The sequence below is a fragment of the Gnatocerus cornutus genome, unplaced genomic scaffold (genome assembly GCF_029298725.1).
Source record: "Gnatocerus cornutus isolate USDA-ARS CGAHR unplaced genomic scaffold, icGnaCorn1.1 ctg00000212.1, whole genome shotgun sequence".
NCBI lineage: Eukaryota > Metazoa > Arthropoda > Insecta > Coleoptera > Tenebrionidae > Gnatocerus > Gnatocerus cornutus.
Window position 1 is genome coordinate 50,001 of NW_028275535.1, and position 14,305 is coordinate 64,305.

A 14,305-nucleotide genomic window follows, 5' to 3' on the forward strand; every position below is an offset into this window, starting at 1 on the left:
GGCGAACGGCGAACCGTCCGAACGAGCTCCACCGCGGGCCTTAGACCGGCACTCAACGGATCGCGACGTCCTACAGGGGGAGAAGTGCACGCGTTCGACGGCAGATCGACAAAACGAAAGGTGCAAACGACGCGTACGCCATCTGTCACACGATCGTCCAGCGCCGCCATCGAGTCACGCTGAATCTCCCCTTTCGACCTTTCGGGTTTCTCAGGTTTACCCCTGAACGGTTTCACGTACTATTGAACTCTCTCTTCAAAGTTCTTTTCAACTTTCCCTCACGGTACTTGTTCGCTATCGGTCTCGTGGTCATATTTAGCCTTAGATGGAGTTTACCACCCACTTAGGGCTGTACTCTCAAGCAACCCGACTCTGAGGAGAGATCCTCCCGTTATCGGCAGCGGTCGCTACGGGCCTGGCACCCTCTATGGGCTGTGGCCCCGTTCAAGATGGACTTGGACGCGCCGCACGATCTCGGGATGACGGATCCTCCCTAACACCACATTTCCCGGCGTCCGGTTTCGGCCGCGGGATTCGGTGCTGGGCTTCTCCCTGTTCGCTCGCCGCTACTGAGGGAATCCTAGTTAGTTTCTTTTCCTCCGCTTAGTAATATGCTTAAATTCAGCGGGTAGTCTCACCTGCTCTGAGGTCGCATATGAAAAATAAAAATTTTTCATTCGGTCATTTCGACGATCACGACACGTCTCCCATTCCTTGCTATACGTGTTCGTCATTTTTCTTTTTAAAAAATGGCTAAGTTTACAGAAACGCTTACGATCTGACGTCTGTCGCGATTTGCATTACACGTCTCGGACACGACGACCGTCTATAACGTTCTCAACCTTAAAACGCCATTTTTTTTTTTAAATGACGACATGTTGAAGAAATAGGACGTGCTACGCCGAAAGACCAGCCAACAACTACAACAAGTAGTAGTTGGTCGCTTTCGCGTCTTAAGATGTCGCGCAAATTTACTCGCTGCACGAGAAACGCACACAAACACACGATTCTACGACACACCACGCAAGAACATGTGCCGACGTAAACACTTTCGTATTTATGATTCGCAAGGTGGACGTCCGACGGACTTTGTAAAAAAAAAATACAAAGCATACCCGTCCCGTCCTTTTTGACGAAAAAACACGCTCGAGTAAACGTCTCGGCACACGTTCGAGGCGTGCGTCGTTATATCGTGACGTAAGTGACGATCACGTACATTAATGAGTACCTATTCGACGCGTCGCAACACATCCAACACGCTCCGACGTTTTCGTCCGAAAACGAAAACCGAGCAGTCTTTGAAATTGACACGACCCTCAGCCAGGAGTGGTCCGGGAACATTATATCCGAGGACCGCAATGTGCGTTCGAAATGTCGATGTTCATGTGTCCTGCAGTTCACAAGTTGACGCGCAATTAGCTGCGTTCTTCATCGACCCACGAGCCAAGTGATCCACCGTTCAGGGTAATCTTTTTAAAATTTAAACGCTCGTTCCACAAGAACCCCGATCATGCCGATCGTCCAGCTGTCTATACACGTCTTGCAAAAATTTTTGCGTACGTGCGTACATCCGAAACGAAAATGATCTTCGTGGTTCCGAAACGTGCCACGTCTAAAATTTCGGTGTTGTGGTATGGATATTTATGATTCTCGCTCTTAATTGTCTTTCGTCCGTACTTTCTCGTCTGAAAGGGAACGCGATCGTCGGTCTCAGTTTTACGCGTACGAAAAAATTAAAAAAAATATTAACCCAAACACAAATTTGTATCCGCGCACCGAAAAAGAAGCACTTTTCTTTTTCACGCGGTCTCCGCTTTTACACGCAAAGTACGAGCATGTATGTGTGAAGATGGGACATGTTCGATACGATTTTAATTAGGAATTTGCCAATTTCCTTTTTCTCAGCAATAATTTTAATAAATAATGCTGCTTTCTCTCATAAACTACATTTTCGGTAGTTTTCCTTTATTGTGTCTTTCATTTAGTGTGCGTGTGTCAAGCACTTTAAAAAGTGTGACGAAGAGACGGTTTTTGATCGATCGGAATCAACACATCATTACATCATCGTACTCGTTATGAAAAAGCGAATTAGTATCCGCCGTAAGCGAAAAGAGATTTTCGCGGGCGGTCTTTGTGTTCGTGTTTCAATTTTCTTTCTATATTTTTTCGTCGCCAAACCGAAGACAGATCGTGAATTTTGACGAAAAAATCTATAGACGTGCCAGACTGAGCGTCTAACATAAAATCCTCAAGTTTACCGTTCTATATCGTGACTTAATGACGATTGACGGTGTATATAATTTTGAAATGGTGCAGTCGTACGCTCCGTAAAGAGAATTTTACCGTTTCTAACGAAATCACTTTACCACATCTACCAAAAACATTAAAAAAGCAAGGTGTGATGTGTGTGTGATCGCTCGTTTAACGGCGCTTTCAAAAAACTCTTTGAAGCGTCTAACGACGAACATCATTCACGCGAATCGTAAAATCGGGAGCGTTTCTCGCCGGTCCCGTAGCCGGGCGTAAATCATTTAAAACCCACGGAGTCGTAACCTAATTCGACACCTGCGATTTTCTTCTTTCTCGACTACTCTGCTACATCCTCTCCGTGTGTCCGAAAAAAGAGGACTTCTAACGTCTTTCGACTTTCGCGGTGGAGTTCACAACTTTCCGCGATCCGGTCGAAAAACCGAAAGCGTCCCTCCTTTTTTCCATCATTGGAAAAGATCGAGAGATAGTACAAAAAAAATCAAAAAATCTAGGTACCCGAAGAAACAGCCGTATGCCCGAGCGAATTCGGTTTTTCTCGTTCAAAAAAGGTGAAAAACTCGATCGCAAGGACCGGCGCTGCGGGCCAGCGTAACGCTATTGTTTTTCCGAATATGTACGATTCGTAGTTCAAAACGTCGTACACACGGTGTTTCAAAAAGAAACAAGCAACGGCACGACAAAAGATCGTGCCGTCGACTCCATGTCATCGACGACGGTGTTGTAAAAACATAAAGTGTACATCGACACGATCAAATAAAAATGCATAATAATAAATTATACATATGTCAAAATTCGTGTGTACGAGGACACGTTAATGATCCTTCCGCAGGTTCACCTACGGAAACCTTGTTACGACTTTTACTTCCTCTAAATGATCAAGTTTGGTCATCTTCCCAGCGACATCGACGACGTCGAAACGCCATCGCGTACCGGTCCGAAGACCTCACTAAATCATTCAATCGGTAGTAGCGACGGGCGGTGTGTACAAAGGGCAGGGACGTAATCAACGCGAGCTTATGACTCACGCTTACTGGGAATTCCTCGTTCATGGGGAACAATTGCAAGCCCCAATCCCTAGCACGAAGGAGGTTCAGCGGGTTACCCGGACCGCTCGGTCAGGGAGGACACGCTGATTCCTTCAGTGTAGCGCGCGTGCGGCCCAGAACATCTAAGGGCATCACAGACCTGTTATTGCTCAATCTCGTGCGGCTAGAAGCCGCCTGTCCCTCTAAGAAGAATTGTTTGTACGCCGACAGTAAAAACCGCGCACGACCACCGGGCGAACCCAGGATCGACGGGCCTTTGGGATGTCGAAATACGCCTATTTAGCAGGCTAGAGTCTCGTTCGTTATCGGAATTAACCAGACAAATCGCTCCACCAACTAAGAACGGCCATGCACCACCACCCACCGAATCAAGAAAGAGCTCTCAATCTGTCAATCCTTCCGGTGTCCGGGCCTGGTGAGGTTTCCCGTGTTGAGTCAAATTAAGCCGCAGGCTCCACTCCTGGTGGTGCCCTTCCGTCAATTCCTTTAAGTTTCAGCTTTGCAACCATACTTCCCCCGGAACCCAAAAGCTTTGGTTTCCCGGAAGCTGCCCGCCGAGTCATCGGAAGAACGTCGGCGGATCGCTAGCTGGCATCGTTTATGGTTAGAACTAGGGCGGTATCTGATCGCCTTCGAACCTCTAACTTTCGTTCTTGATCAATGAAAGCGTTTTTGGCAAATGCTTTCGCTTCTGTCCGTCTTGCGACGATCCAAGAATTTCACCTCTAACGTCGCAATACGAATGCCCCCATCCGTTCCTATTAATCATTACCTCGGGGTTCCGAAAACCAACAAAATAGAACCGAGGTCCTATTCCATTATTCCATGCACACAGTATTCAGGCGAAGTTTTAGCCTGCTTTAAGCACTCTAATTTGTTCAAAGTAAACGTGCCGGCCCACCTCGACACTCAATGAAGAGCACCGCGGCGGGATTGAGTTGGGCCGCCCTCTCGAGCTAAGCCCACCGGCAGGACGTCCCGCGGCACGCCAGTTGACACCGCGAACGATGAACCGGCGGCGCGGGACACAGATTCGACTACGAGCTTTTTAACCGCAACAACTTTAATATACGCTATTGGAGCTGGAATTACCGCGGCTGCTGGCACCAGACTTGCCCTCCAATTGATCCTCGTTAAAGGGTTTAGAGTGTACTCATTCCGATTACGGGGCCTCGGATGAGTCCCGTATCGTTATTTTTCGTCACTACCTCCCCGTGCCGGGAGTGGGTAATTTGCGCGCCTGCTGCCTTCCTTGGATGTGGTAGCCGTTTCTCAGGCTCCCTCTCCGGAATCGAACCCTGATTCCCCGTTACCCGTTACAACCATGGTAGGCGCAGAACCTACCATCGACAGTTGATAAGGCAGACATTTGAAAGATGCGTCGCCGGTGCGAGACCGTGCGATCAGCGTAAAGTTATTCAGAGTCACCAAGTTGTACGATGACGGAGACCGCCACCGATTGGTTTTGATCTAATAAAAGCGCTCCTTCCGTTTCCGGTTGGAGCTCTGTTTGCATGTATTAGCTCTAGAATTACCACAGTTATCCAAGTAAATGTGGGTACGATCTAAGGAACCATAACTGATTTAATGAGCCTTTCGCGGTTTCACCTTAATTTGGCTTGTACTGAGACATGCATGGCTTAATCTTTGAGACAAGCATATGACTACTGGCAGGATCAACCAGGGAACTGCGTTCTTGTTTTAAAATAAGAGAGTTTTAGTCTTTCTTTCCTTCTAGTCATATAAGCTACAATAATCGTAGAATTTCGGAAAGACACCTGCTGCTCTTATAAAAAACTGAACACTTTCCTATTATTGTTTTGAAGAAAGTGTGCGTGTCTGCGAAACGAAAACCTCGTAAGAAGAGACGTAACGCCACGCGATCTTTCTGGATGGAAAATTTTTCGACATTTTTTTCACATCATCCTTGATTGAATCTCCTGCAACAATTTTATTCTTATTCATCCGTTCTAAGTTGTCGTCGTCGTCGAAATAAATAATTTGTACACACTTCGGGGTACACGTTTGTCAAAATTCATGAAATGCAACGTAACATTTTTACTTTAATAAATTTTTACAGTGCATTCAGATCGACTAAACGAACAACGACGGATGAATTGATTTATGGATTTTTATTTGTTGCGACTCATCGGAGGAGAGAGTGAAGAAAAAATAATCCAATATCATGGTTACGGAATAATTTTCTATGACTTTTTCATCCTTGTTTGAATCTTGCAACAATTAATTTTATTCATCCGTTCTAAGTTGTCGTCGTCGTCGAAATAAATAATTTGTACACATTTCGGTACACGTTTGTCAAAATTCATGAAATGCAAACGTAACATTTTACTTTAATAAATTTTTACAGTGCATTCAGATCGACTAAACGAACAACGACGGATGGATTACTTATTTTTGTTGCGACTCATCGGACGAAAAGTAGAAACATAATCCTCCATTGTAATATAGTTTTTACGGAAAATTTTTCTTTTATTTTATATCCTTGATTGAATGCTGCATTTTATCCGTCTTTTTTTCGTCAAAAACAGAGATCAATGCGATTCATCGGACGAAGAAATAATTTCCCAGTTCAAAATTTAGAGATTTTTGGGCACATCGACTTGAAATTTTATCGTAAAGAAAAAATATCGTCGTCGACAAGCAAAAGTTCAAACATTCTCCATACTCTTCGCTAGATTGAAAGCGACGGTTTATTGTGAGATTTCTCTTTAGAAATATTCACACGTTACGAGTTTATGAAATTTTATTTATTTCAAAATTCTCGCTCGGACTTTAGTGAGTTGACGCATTTGTTAATTTTTGGTCGTTCTGACACGAACACATAAAATCTTTGATTGCATTTGGACCGCTAACATAGAAACGCTCGCCGCATCCGCAATCTCGCTGTGCATGGTCAATGGCAAGATTTGTCATCCCTCAAACGATGGTGGGTCCACAGGGTACACATTCCGGCCATCGTCCCAACTACGGGTAAGTCGCGGTGTACGAGAGGTAACAAGATAATCGGACGCACATAAAATCACATTTCGATCGTACGCTTTTGTCCGCTGCTACATACCACCACAGTAGTGAGAGAATGGGGAGGCAAACGAGGTCATCCCAAGGCCATTCTAAGGCCACCTCCCACCCTAGTTTTTTTCCAAGGTCAATTGCGGCAGTGTCCACCCGACCACCGACCAGGGACAGTCTCCCTTAACTCTCCATCTAGTCATGCGCTATTTCCGTTTTACGTGTACTGGTGTTTAGTGAAACTTGTTATTTCAATCAATTGGGCCATTTGGACTTGGATGGTAGTTCCCTGCAAAGATTTTTTACTTTGTCAGATTATTGCAAGTGTTGCTACGATAAAAGAAAAGAAGAAGCAAGTCGTGTGACGCCCCCATGTGAAACGTTTGATAGTACCGAATTTACCATCGACGTCATTTGTGATGAGAAGAAATTGAGGGAATGCATTCAAGAATATGGAAAACCGTGTAAGGATTGTAAGGAGATATTTTTCAAAGTGACTTCAGTGGAACCTTACAATACAACACCATTAGTGACAACATGGCAGTGATTACCAAATTATTATCGACATACATTGATTTGGGTCTCCTAACAGTTGAACGCCACAGAATAGTTTATTTGGCCTTGAACCCAGTGCTCACCAGTCTCGCTCTCCGTCATTAATTGATGAGTAATCACCATGACCGAAGATATTATCGAATACCCGTTGAGACAAATGAAGTGTTTTGAAGATCGGTTGTTGACATTTCACGATTGGCCGCTAAAAGATGTTGATCCATTAAAATTAGCCAACAACGGGTTTTACTACCTCAAGAAGTTCGATATTGTGCGCTGTTTTCATTGCAACATCGAGCTGGGATCATTTCGTTCAACGGATGTAATTTCCGAAGAACATCTCAAGTATTCAAAGGATTGTGGTTTTGCAAAACTCTGTGTTAGTAATAAAAAGTTTTATAGGATTGAATATATTGTGATCATCCTACTTATTACAAAAATTGTATGTATAATGTTGACTTATAATAAATACTGTTAAAGAAATGTTGTTGACCTTGCGGAGACGTTGACCGAATAATGCACACCTATGACTCGTCATTGCAGCCTGCAGCTCTACGGTTTCTTTTTAAGATCGATTCTCGATCTTCAGAAAAACCTTTCAAGTTTTTCAGCAGCAGTTGCTGCTTAAAAATGACGGAAAAGTTAAGCAAAGCTGAGTGAAAAAAAGTGGCTTTGAACACCACAGAGTTAAGCAAAGCTGAGTGACCTTGAAAAAAAAGTGACCTTGGAAAAAAGTGGCCTTGAAAGAAAATGTAACCTTGAAACTAAAAAAATGCTATCGTGTATAAATTGAGTGGTGTAATGGAATAGAGGGTTAGTTCAAGATGTGTTCCGAAGAAAATACCGTTGACTATGTGTGTCCTCCATATGCAAACCCCATGTTGGTGGGTGAGCGTATGTTCTTTTTAAACAAGAGCAAATCAAAGTATGTGAGTGTCGGTTTAGATGTGAACGTTCGTTTTACCCCAATTATCCATTTGGGTAAAATACTTGGTGTACCAACGGGTGTGGAGCTGACGAAGGAAGAATTTCTCACTTTTTTGCAACACAAAGAGTGGATCTTCAGCGCTTTGGATGGAAAACAACCAATGAATATCATGAAGTCAACACCCACATTCACCCTCCGAGTAATCGAACAGCAATACAAGATGTTGTTGATCCAAAAGAACAATGGTATCGATCATTATTTATATTTTGGAAAAGAGTCGCTACAAAAATTATTTCAACTGAAACCAGTACTTAATGATTATTTGGGGAAACTAGGACAACACCAATTTGAGGAATTCTTTGAAAACACCAAACGAAGGGTAATTTCTAAGCAGGGTGGTGACCCTCTTAAACATATAGAAGAGTTGACATTTGACAACACCCCTAACAACAACATATTGATGGAGTTGCGATACAGATATCCCGAGTTTATTATATCACAACTAAATGAGTTTTATAGATGTAAAATGCCTTTTTGATGTATCAATAAACAAATGATTATATATATATTTATTTTATTAAAAAAACATTTAAGTAAGGATGTTTGATAGATTAATCCAAGAGTTGTGCTTATCATCCATTTGCCACCATTTCACATAAGCCTTTTTACCTTTCCTGCGAAGTATTTTTTCAACCAAGTGTACACCGTGTAATGAAGGTGGTACTAATTGTAATTCTTGCTCGTAAAAACTCCCGGCTATGTTTTCATTAAACATGTCGCGTAATAAATATGTACGTGGGTAGGTGTTGTTTACCTTATAAACGGTAAAGACCTCATTTGAATATTTTGGTAAGTAACCCTTTTGAAAAATCGACCTATATTTGCTAATTCTAACGACATCATTCAGGTGAAAGCGAGGTGTTTTAGGGTCGACAGTTTTTAATTTATCGTATACATTATGTAAGATGTTTTTAGCATTTCTTTTATTAACTTTTCGGGGCTCCATTTGAATCGTTCTGTGTTTGGTAGCATTGTATTTTTCCACTATTGAATCTAAAATATCTATCCATTTATAGTTGCCTCTATAGCTGAATTCTTTCCATAATTTATTTTTTAATGTGCGGTTAACTCTTTCTACAATACTGGCTTTTAAATTTGAGAATGTACGATAGTGTTGTATTCCATGCTTTTCCATTAAAGCTTGAAAATGTGTATTTAAAAATTCTTTTCCATCATCAGATTGAATTTTTGAAACGGGATATTTTATTCTATCCAAAATGGTACTCATCGCTTTGGTTACTTCAAGACCAGTTTTAGTTTTTAGGGGGATACAATCAACAGATTTTGAAAACACATTTATGTATACTAAAATGTAATTATATCCTTTATTGGTTTTTGAATAATCACGCATATCAATGAGATCAACTTGACCCAAATCTGTTAAGCCTTTAATTATTACATGTCTACGAGGATAATGGACCCTGGCTGGTTTGTGTAATAAATTAACCAATTGTCTCTTGAGACTTGTTTTGTTGACCTCCTTTTTGCGCTGTTTTGGAGTGGGTTTCTTCATTTAAAAGTTCCAGTCGTATGAGTAGTTCGAAAAATAACGTAGTGTCCTGCGTGGCCGAAACTTGTCTGAACCAAATCAAATCTCCTTTGTTTAAAATTGATCCTTTCTTCAAATTTGCTTTTGTGTTGTGCACGACTTCAACTCCAGATGGTTTGCAAGTATAATTTATCACTGTGGCTTTATCGTAAGGAAAAATGTAATGTTGTGATTTATGCGGAAACAATTTATAAATAATTTCTGAGTCTTCACGGGTTGCATATAAATGTATGTGGGTTGTTGAATAAAGTTTTTCTGATGGTTGTAAAACTTTTGTAGAGTTTTTCTCAAACAATCGTTCAAACTGATGTTCCGAAATGTGATTGTAGAATTTATCTATCGTCATGGTAGCTGGTATACTAAACAATTTTCCATTACTGATCCATTAATATATTATTTTTGCTTCGCGTAACTCATCGATAATTTCATTAATCTCATTCGTGTGACTGGTATTTCCAGCTTTTTTCGATGCCATCAAGAGTCGTAAGCGATTTACCAATTTGTTAGGGTTTTTCCACGGTACAAATTCGACATTTTTTTTCAAATCATCCAGACGCATTCCTTTACCTCTGCGTACCGGTGTTTCATGATATATCGTTGACACGCTACCACTACGGGGACGTGATTGAATAATATTTTTATACTTGTATCCAACATTGCCACTAATCTGTGATGTGGGATCGTAATTCTTTCTATTAGCATTTGTGGCTTGAACAATCGAGATGTAATGATTATGATCTAATATTGTGTATCCATGTGGAATCTTTTTAAACAATAATTCCATTAATCCAACTGTTTGTGGAAATTTGAGTCCTTTGACGTAAATCATAGTATCATCAAAATCAATCTCAGAGTCACCAATATAACATTTAGCCAATTCATGATCAAAACGTACTCCATATTTATGATCAAACGCATCTTCAGTGTCTGTAATCATTTGTTCAATATAGTCTCTAGCTAGACCACTCCACTGATCTAAAAACTCTTGAAATTCCTTGGAATTTTGCAATGTTAGTACTTGGCTTTTTAATTCATCGATACTTGGGGATTCAGGTGAGTCAGGTTTAAATTCGGTCACTGGAACACTTTTTAAAAATTCCGGAGTTTTAGAGGTCGTTTGTTGTTGTTGTTTAATCGGTACGGCGGGTGTGGATGTAGTGAAAGATGTCGGGAATTCGGTTTTAACCATTGGTTTTTCTCGTTTGAGTTCAGTTAATAAACTGTGAATGGGGTCAGTAATTGGTTGATATTGACGTTGTATTTTAGACTGAGACATAACTATATCAGTATTAAGGGATCGTAACTTTTGTTTAACATTGCGTCTTGCTTTGTCTAACGCGAGAGCGGTATGTTTATCCATATTGCAACGACTACACTGAGTTGAAAATGCTTTTCAAGGATTAATAAATGTATCAAACTTTTGTCTATAACGACCTTTCATCACATCACTTTCTTTATCAATCACAAGAAAACTAAACGGTTCGATCCAACACTTTTGCGCCATTTTTTTAAACTGAATAAATGATAAACCTGTTTGATTCCCGTGATCATTATATATATGTTTTAAATTTGTTTCATCTTGGGGGAAAATCACTAGAAAATTCGCATTATCTCGAATAATCTGTTTTGGAATTGCCGAATATGTTTGAGCTAAATAGAATGGATCCAAGTTATAATGTCTACCATATGCAAAGTAGTCGCGAATAATATTTTGATTACTTGTAAGAACATCATCAAATATAACAACACTATAAGGTTCAGCTTCTTGTGGTGGTATGATGTCTTCATGATTCTCGTACTCGATGTATCCAATTTCAGGAATTGCTTCAAAGACCTTTTTTAAAAACTGATACTTGGGTTGATTAATAGTCTTACTATATAAATAAATATTACGATAGCGTAGACCATTATTTTCTGTTAAAAGACTAATTAAAGCATTAGTCTTTCCTGAACCGGATTTTCCAATAATTAATCCTCTTTTGGAATTGGCACCAATTAGAGCACTATGTCGTATAAAAGAAGGAATATCACACACATAATCATGGTTAACAACTTTTAATTTTTCCTTTTGTTTTACAAGCTCCATTCTTACGACTAACTATATACAAAGTAAACATATTAATTTATACAGATTTTAATGCTAATTCTAGAAAGGTGTCAAACCTAATTTGACGATCTATATCGAAATGACCCCAAGCGAGTGTTTTTGGTGATTTTTTTATTAAAAACCTTTTATCGTCCAAACCAGAAAGAGCGACCTTGTTTCGTAATTCAGAAAACATTTCGTGTAAATAAGATTTAAAAACAGACATACAACAAATAATTGTAGCATTTGTTTCAACAACTTTTACATAATCCAAAAGTTGTAATTTAGTTTCGGTGATGTGTTTACTAATACCTTTAGCTCTTTTAATTAGTTTATTTTCTAATTCAACACAATAAGCTTTTGCACCCGTTCCATAAAACGCTTTCACCGCCTGTTCACAAAATTCCACTTTAAAATTTCCTAGTTTTGATTTATTTGGGGTAATACCATAAGGGTTATTGCGTGGGAAATTTGATAAATCAAAGCGTTCACTGCTTGCTTGAATATCTTGGTAAACATCATCACAGAAAATCTCTAAAATGAATGAATCGGTGTCGGTGTATAATAAATTTAGATTATTTCTATATTGGGGTTGTAAAAAGTCATAATAAAAACCATACATGACATACTTGGCCAATTCTAAAATACAAAATCCAACATAAACAGGTTTATCATACACGATTTTCACTCTATTCATTTGAATTGCAACCAGTTCTTCACAAAAAATTGTACAATTTTTAAAACTTGCTTTAGATATCCAAGTTTCAGCTCCAAATTGTTTCCCTCTCTTACCCCAGTGTGAAGCCAATTTTATATCAACACGTTTATCAACATTTTCTATACATTTACCATACACGCTATTAACGAGTAATTTAAATAAATCTTTTTCAAATTTTGTTTGTGCTTTATTGCGTAAATTTGTATTCAAAGCAACATACTTTTGAAGCCAATTGGATTGTTTAAATTTTAATATTCTATGAATTTTTATCAACTGTAAGCCATGTTTAAGACACTGCTTTAAATTTTTATAATGAATAATATAGTTAGTTTTGTTATATAAATTTGGAATTAATTTTGGATATTTACTATTGGGTGGTAATATGCTTTCGGGGCAAAACGGCATATCATTATGCAAATCATGTAAATCTTCGGGATACTGCAAATCAACTTCCAAAACGTATCCGATATCCGACTCATCTTCAAGTGTAAAAATATCGAAAAGCTGAATTTCTTCATCAGTTAAAAATTCGAACGCACCAAAGGGTAGTTTTTGTATCATTGAATAGCCATAGAGATTAGTAGCGTCAAAATAAGTTATATAACTTGTTGGAAGCGAGTCATCATAATTTTTTAAATATTTATTATTGGCGGTGGCATATCGTTTGATACAAGAACTAACACCACCTCGAATACCTTTTTTAAAAAAATGAAGCATATCTATATCGGTTAAAAGTTCCAATTTTACTTTAGTAGATTTTAGCATTGCATCCCAACTAAGCGATGGAGCGGTTACATAATGAGCAGGATCTAATTTATAATGTTCCAAACAAATACTTCTAAAATTTTCAAAAATATCAGCCAATAGTAACACATCAGTTTTTAAATAAATATCAGAGTAATCAGCCAAATTTGTACATTTAAAAACATTCCATACTTTTTGAGCTCTCTCATAATCCGAATCAGATATTGGTTGTTCTCTAAGGTTATCGAAAAATTCATCTTTTGTTGGTAAATTTGGATAATTTAATTTTGAAAAATCATCAATGAAGGAATAGGGGAAAACACCCTTTTGTCTAATCAAACAAAATTCCTCATCAATACTAAAATATTTGTTTACAATATTACATTGGTGTGATTCCAATGTATTTGCCAATTTTTCCAATGATGTAGCTAAAAATTGAAATGAATCCACGAATCGTAATTTTAAATATTTTGGTTGAATTTTGCCTGTTGCATCTGGATAGTTACCGACATGAACATACTTTCCAAAAGTTATATATTTTTCGGTAGTTTTACCAATTACATCCAACTTTTCTTCATGACAAGCTAATCTTTTGATAAATAAATGACAATCATAATTTGATAAATTGTGAAATACTACTGGTATAAAATTTGGAATCTGATACTGCAAGTTACATGATTGGTGGGCTGTACCGTTAAAACTACCTGTAAAATGATTGTGATCGCGAACTTTTACATCATTTTGTTTAAAGGGTTGTTCACATAAATAGCATTCCGTTGCCATGAAATGTTGATATTGTTGTTCTGGAGTTAGAGGAATCATTGGTTTTATAACACTAAAATAATTTTCGTATAAATGACGAACTTCAGCATCCAAAGCTGCTACAAAGTCATCAATACACTTTTCACCACGAAACAGTACAAATTTGGATAGAGAATCATTAAACGAACAGTGCAAGTAATATGCACAAGAGTATGGAATGTGTTTAAACGTTTTCATAGAAAATGATTCAGTTGGATTAGGTGAAACTGTACTTAAAGGTGTCAACATGGCTTCACAATCGCAATAGAAAATAAATGGGATTGGTAATTGACGTTGGAAAGCAGTAAATTCTAAAATATCTTCCCGAACTGTTTTACCAAATTTATTAATAACTGGATCTTTTGAGGGTAATTTCGTAACAATGTGGTTGCAATCATTTTCTAAATGTCTATCAAGTAATTTTTGAGTAGTGAACGATTGTAAACAACCATCGCAGAAAAATATTTTACCCTTATGTCTTGACATTTGACTTCTAACAAGTTTAGGTAAATTTATTATT

General features: G+C 38.7%; 3 non-coding genes across 3 annotated transcripts in view; all 3 read right to left on the reverse strand.

Moving 5' to 3' along the window:
* Positions 1-652, reverse strand: part of LOC148165787 (large subunit ribosomal RNA) — a 4,039-nt gene extending 3,387 nt beyond the window's left edge. The window contains exon 1 of the ribosomal RNA XR_015771177.1: positions 1-652. This exon is cut by the window's left edge and continues 3,387 nt beyond it. This is a non-coding gene — a ribosomal RNA (large subunit ribosomal RNA).
* Positions 653-1,310: 658 nt separating this feature from the next.
* Positions 1,311-1,467, reverse strand: LOC148165788 (5.8S ribosomal RNA). Its single transcript, XR_015771179.1, has one exon. It is a non-coding gene; the product is annotated as a 5.8S ribosomal RNA (ribosomal RNA).
* Positions 1,468-3,083: 1,616 nt separating this feature from the next.
* LOC148165789 (small subunit ribosomal RNA) lies at positions 3,084-5,004 on the reverse strand. The gene has a single exon (XR_015771181.1). It is a non-coding gene; the product is annotated as a small subunit ribosomal RNA (ribosomal RNA).
* Between the last annotated feature and the right edge of the window lie 9,301 nt (positions 5,005-14,305).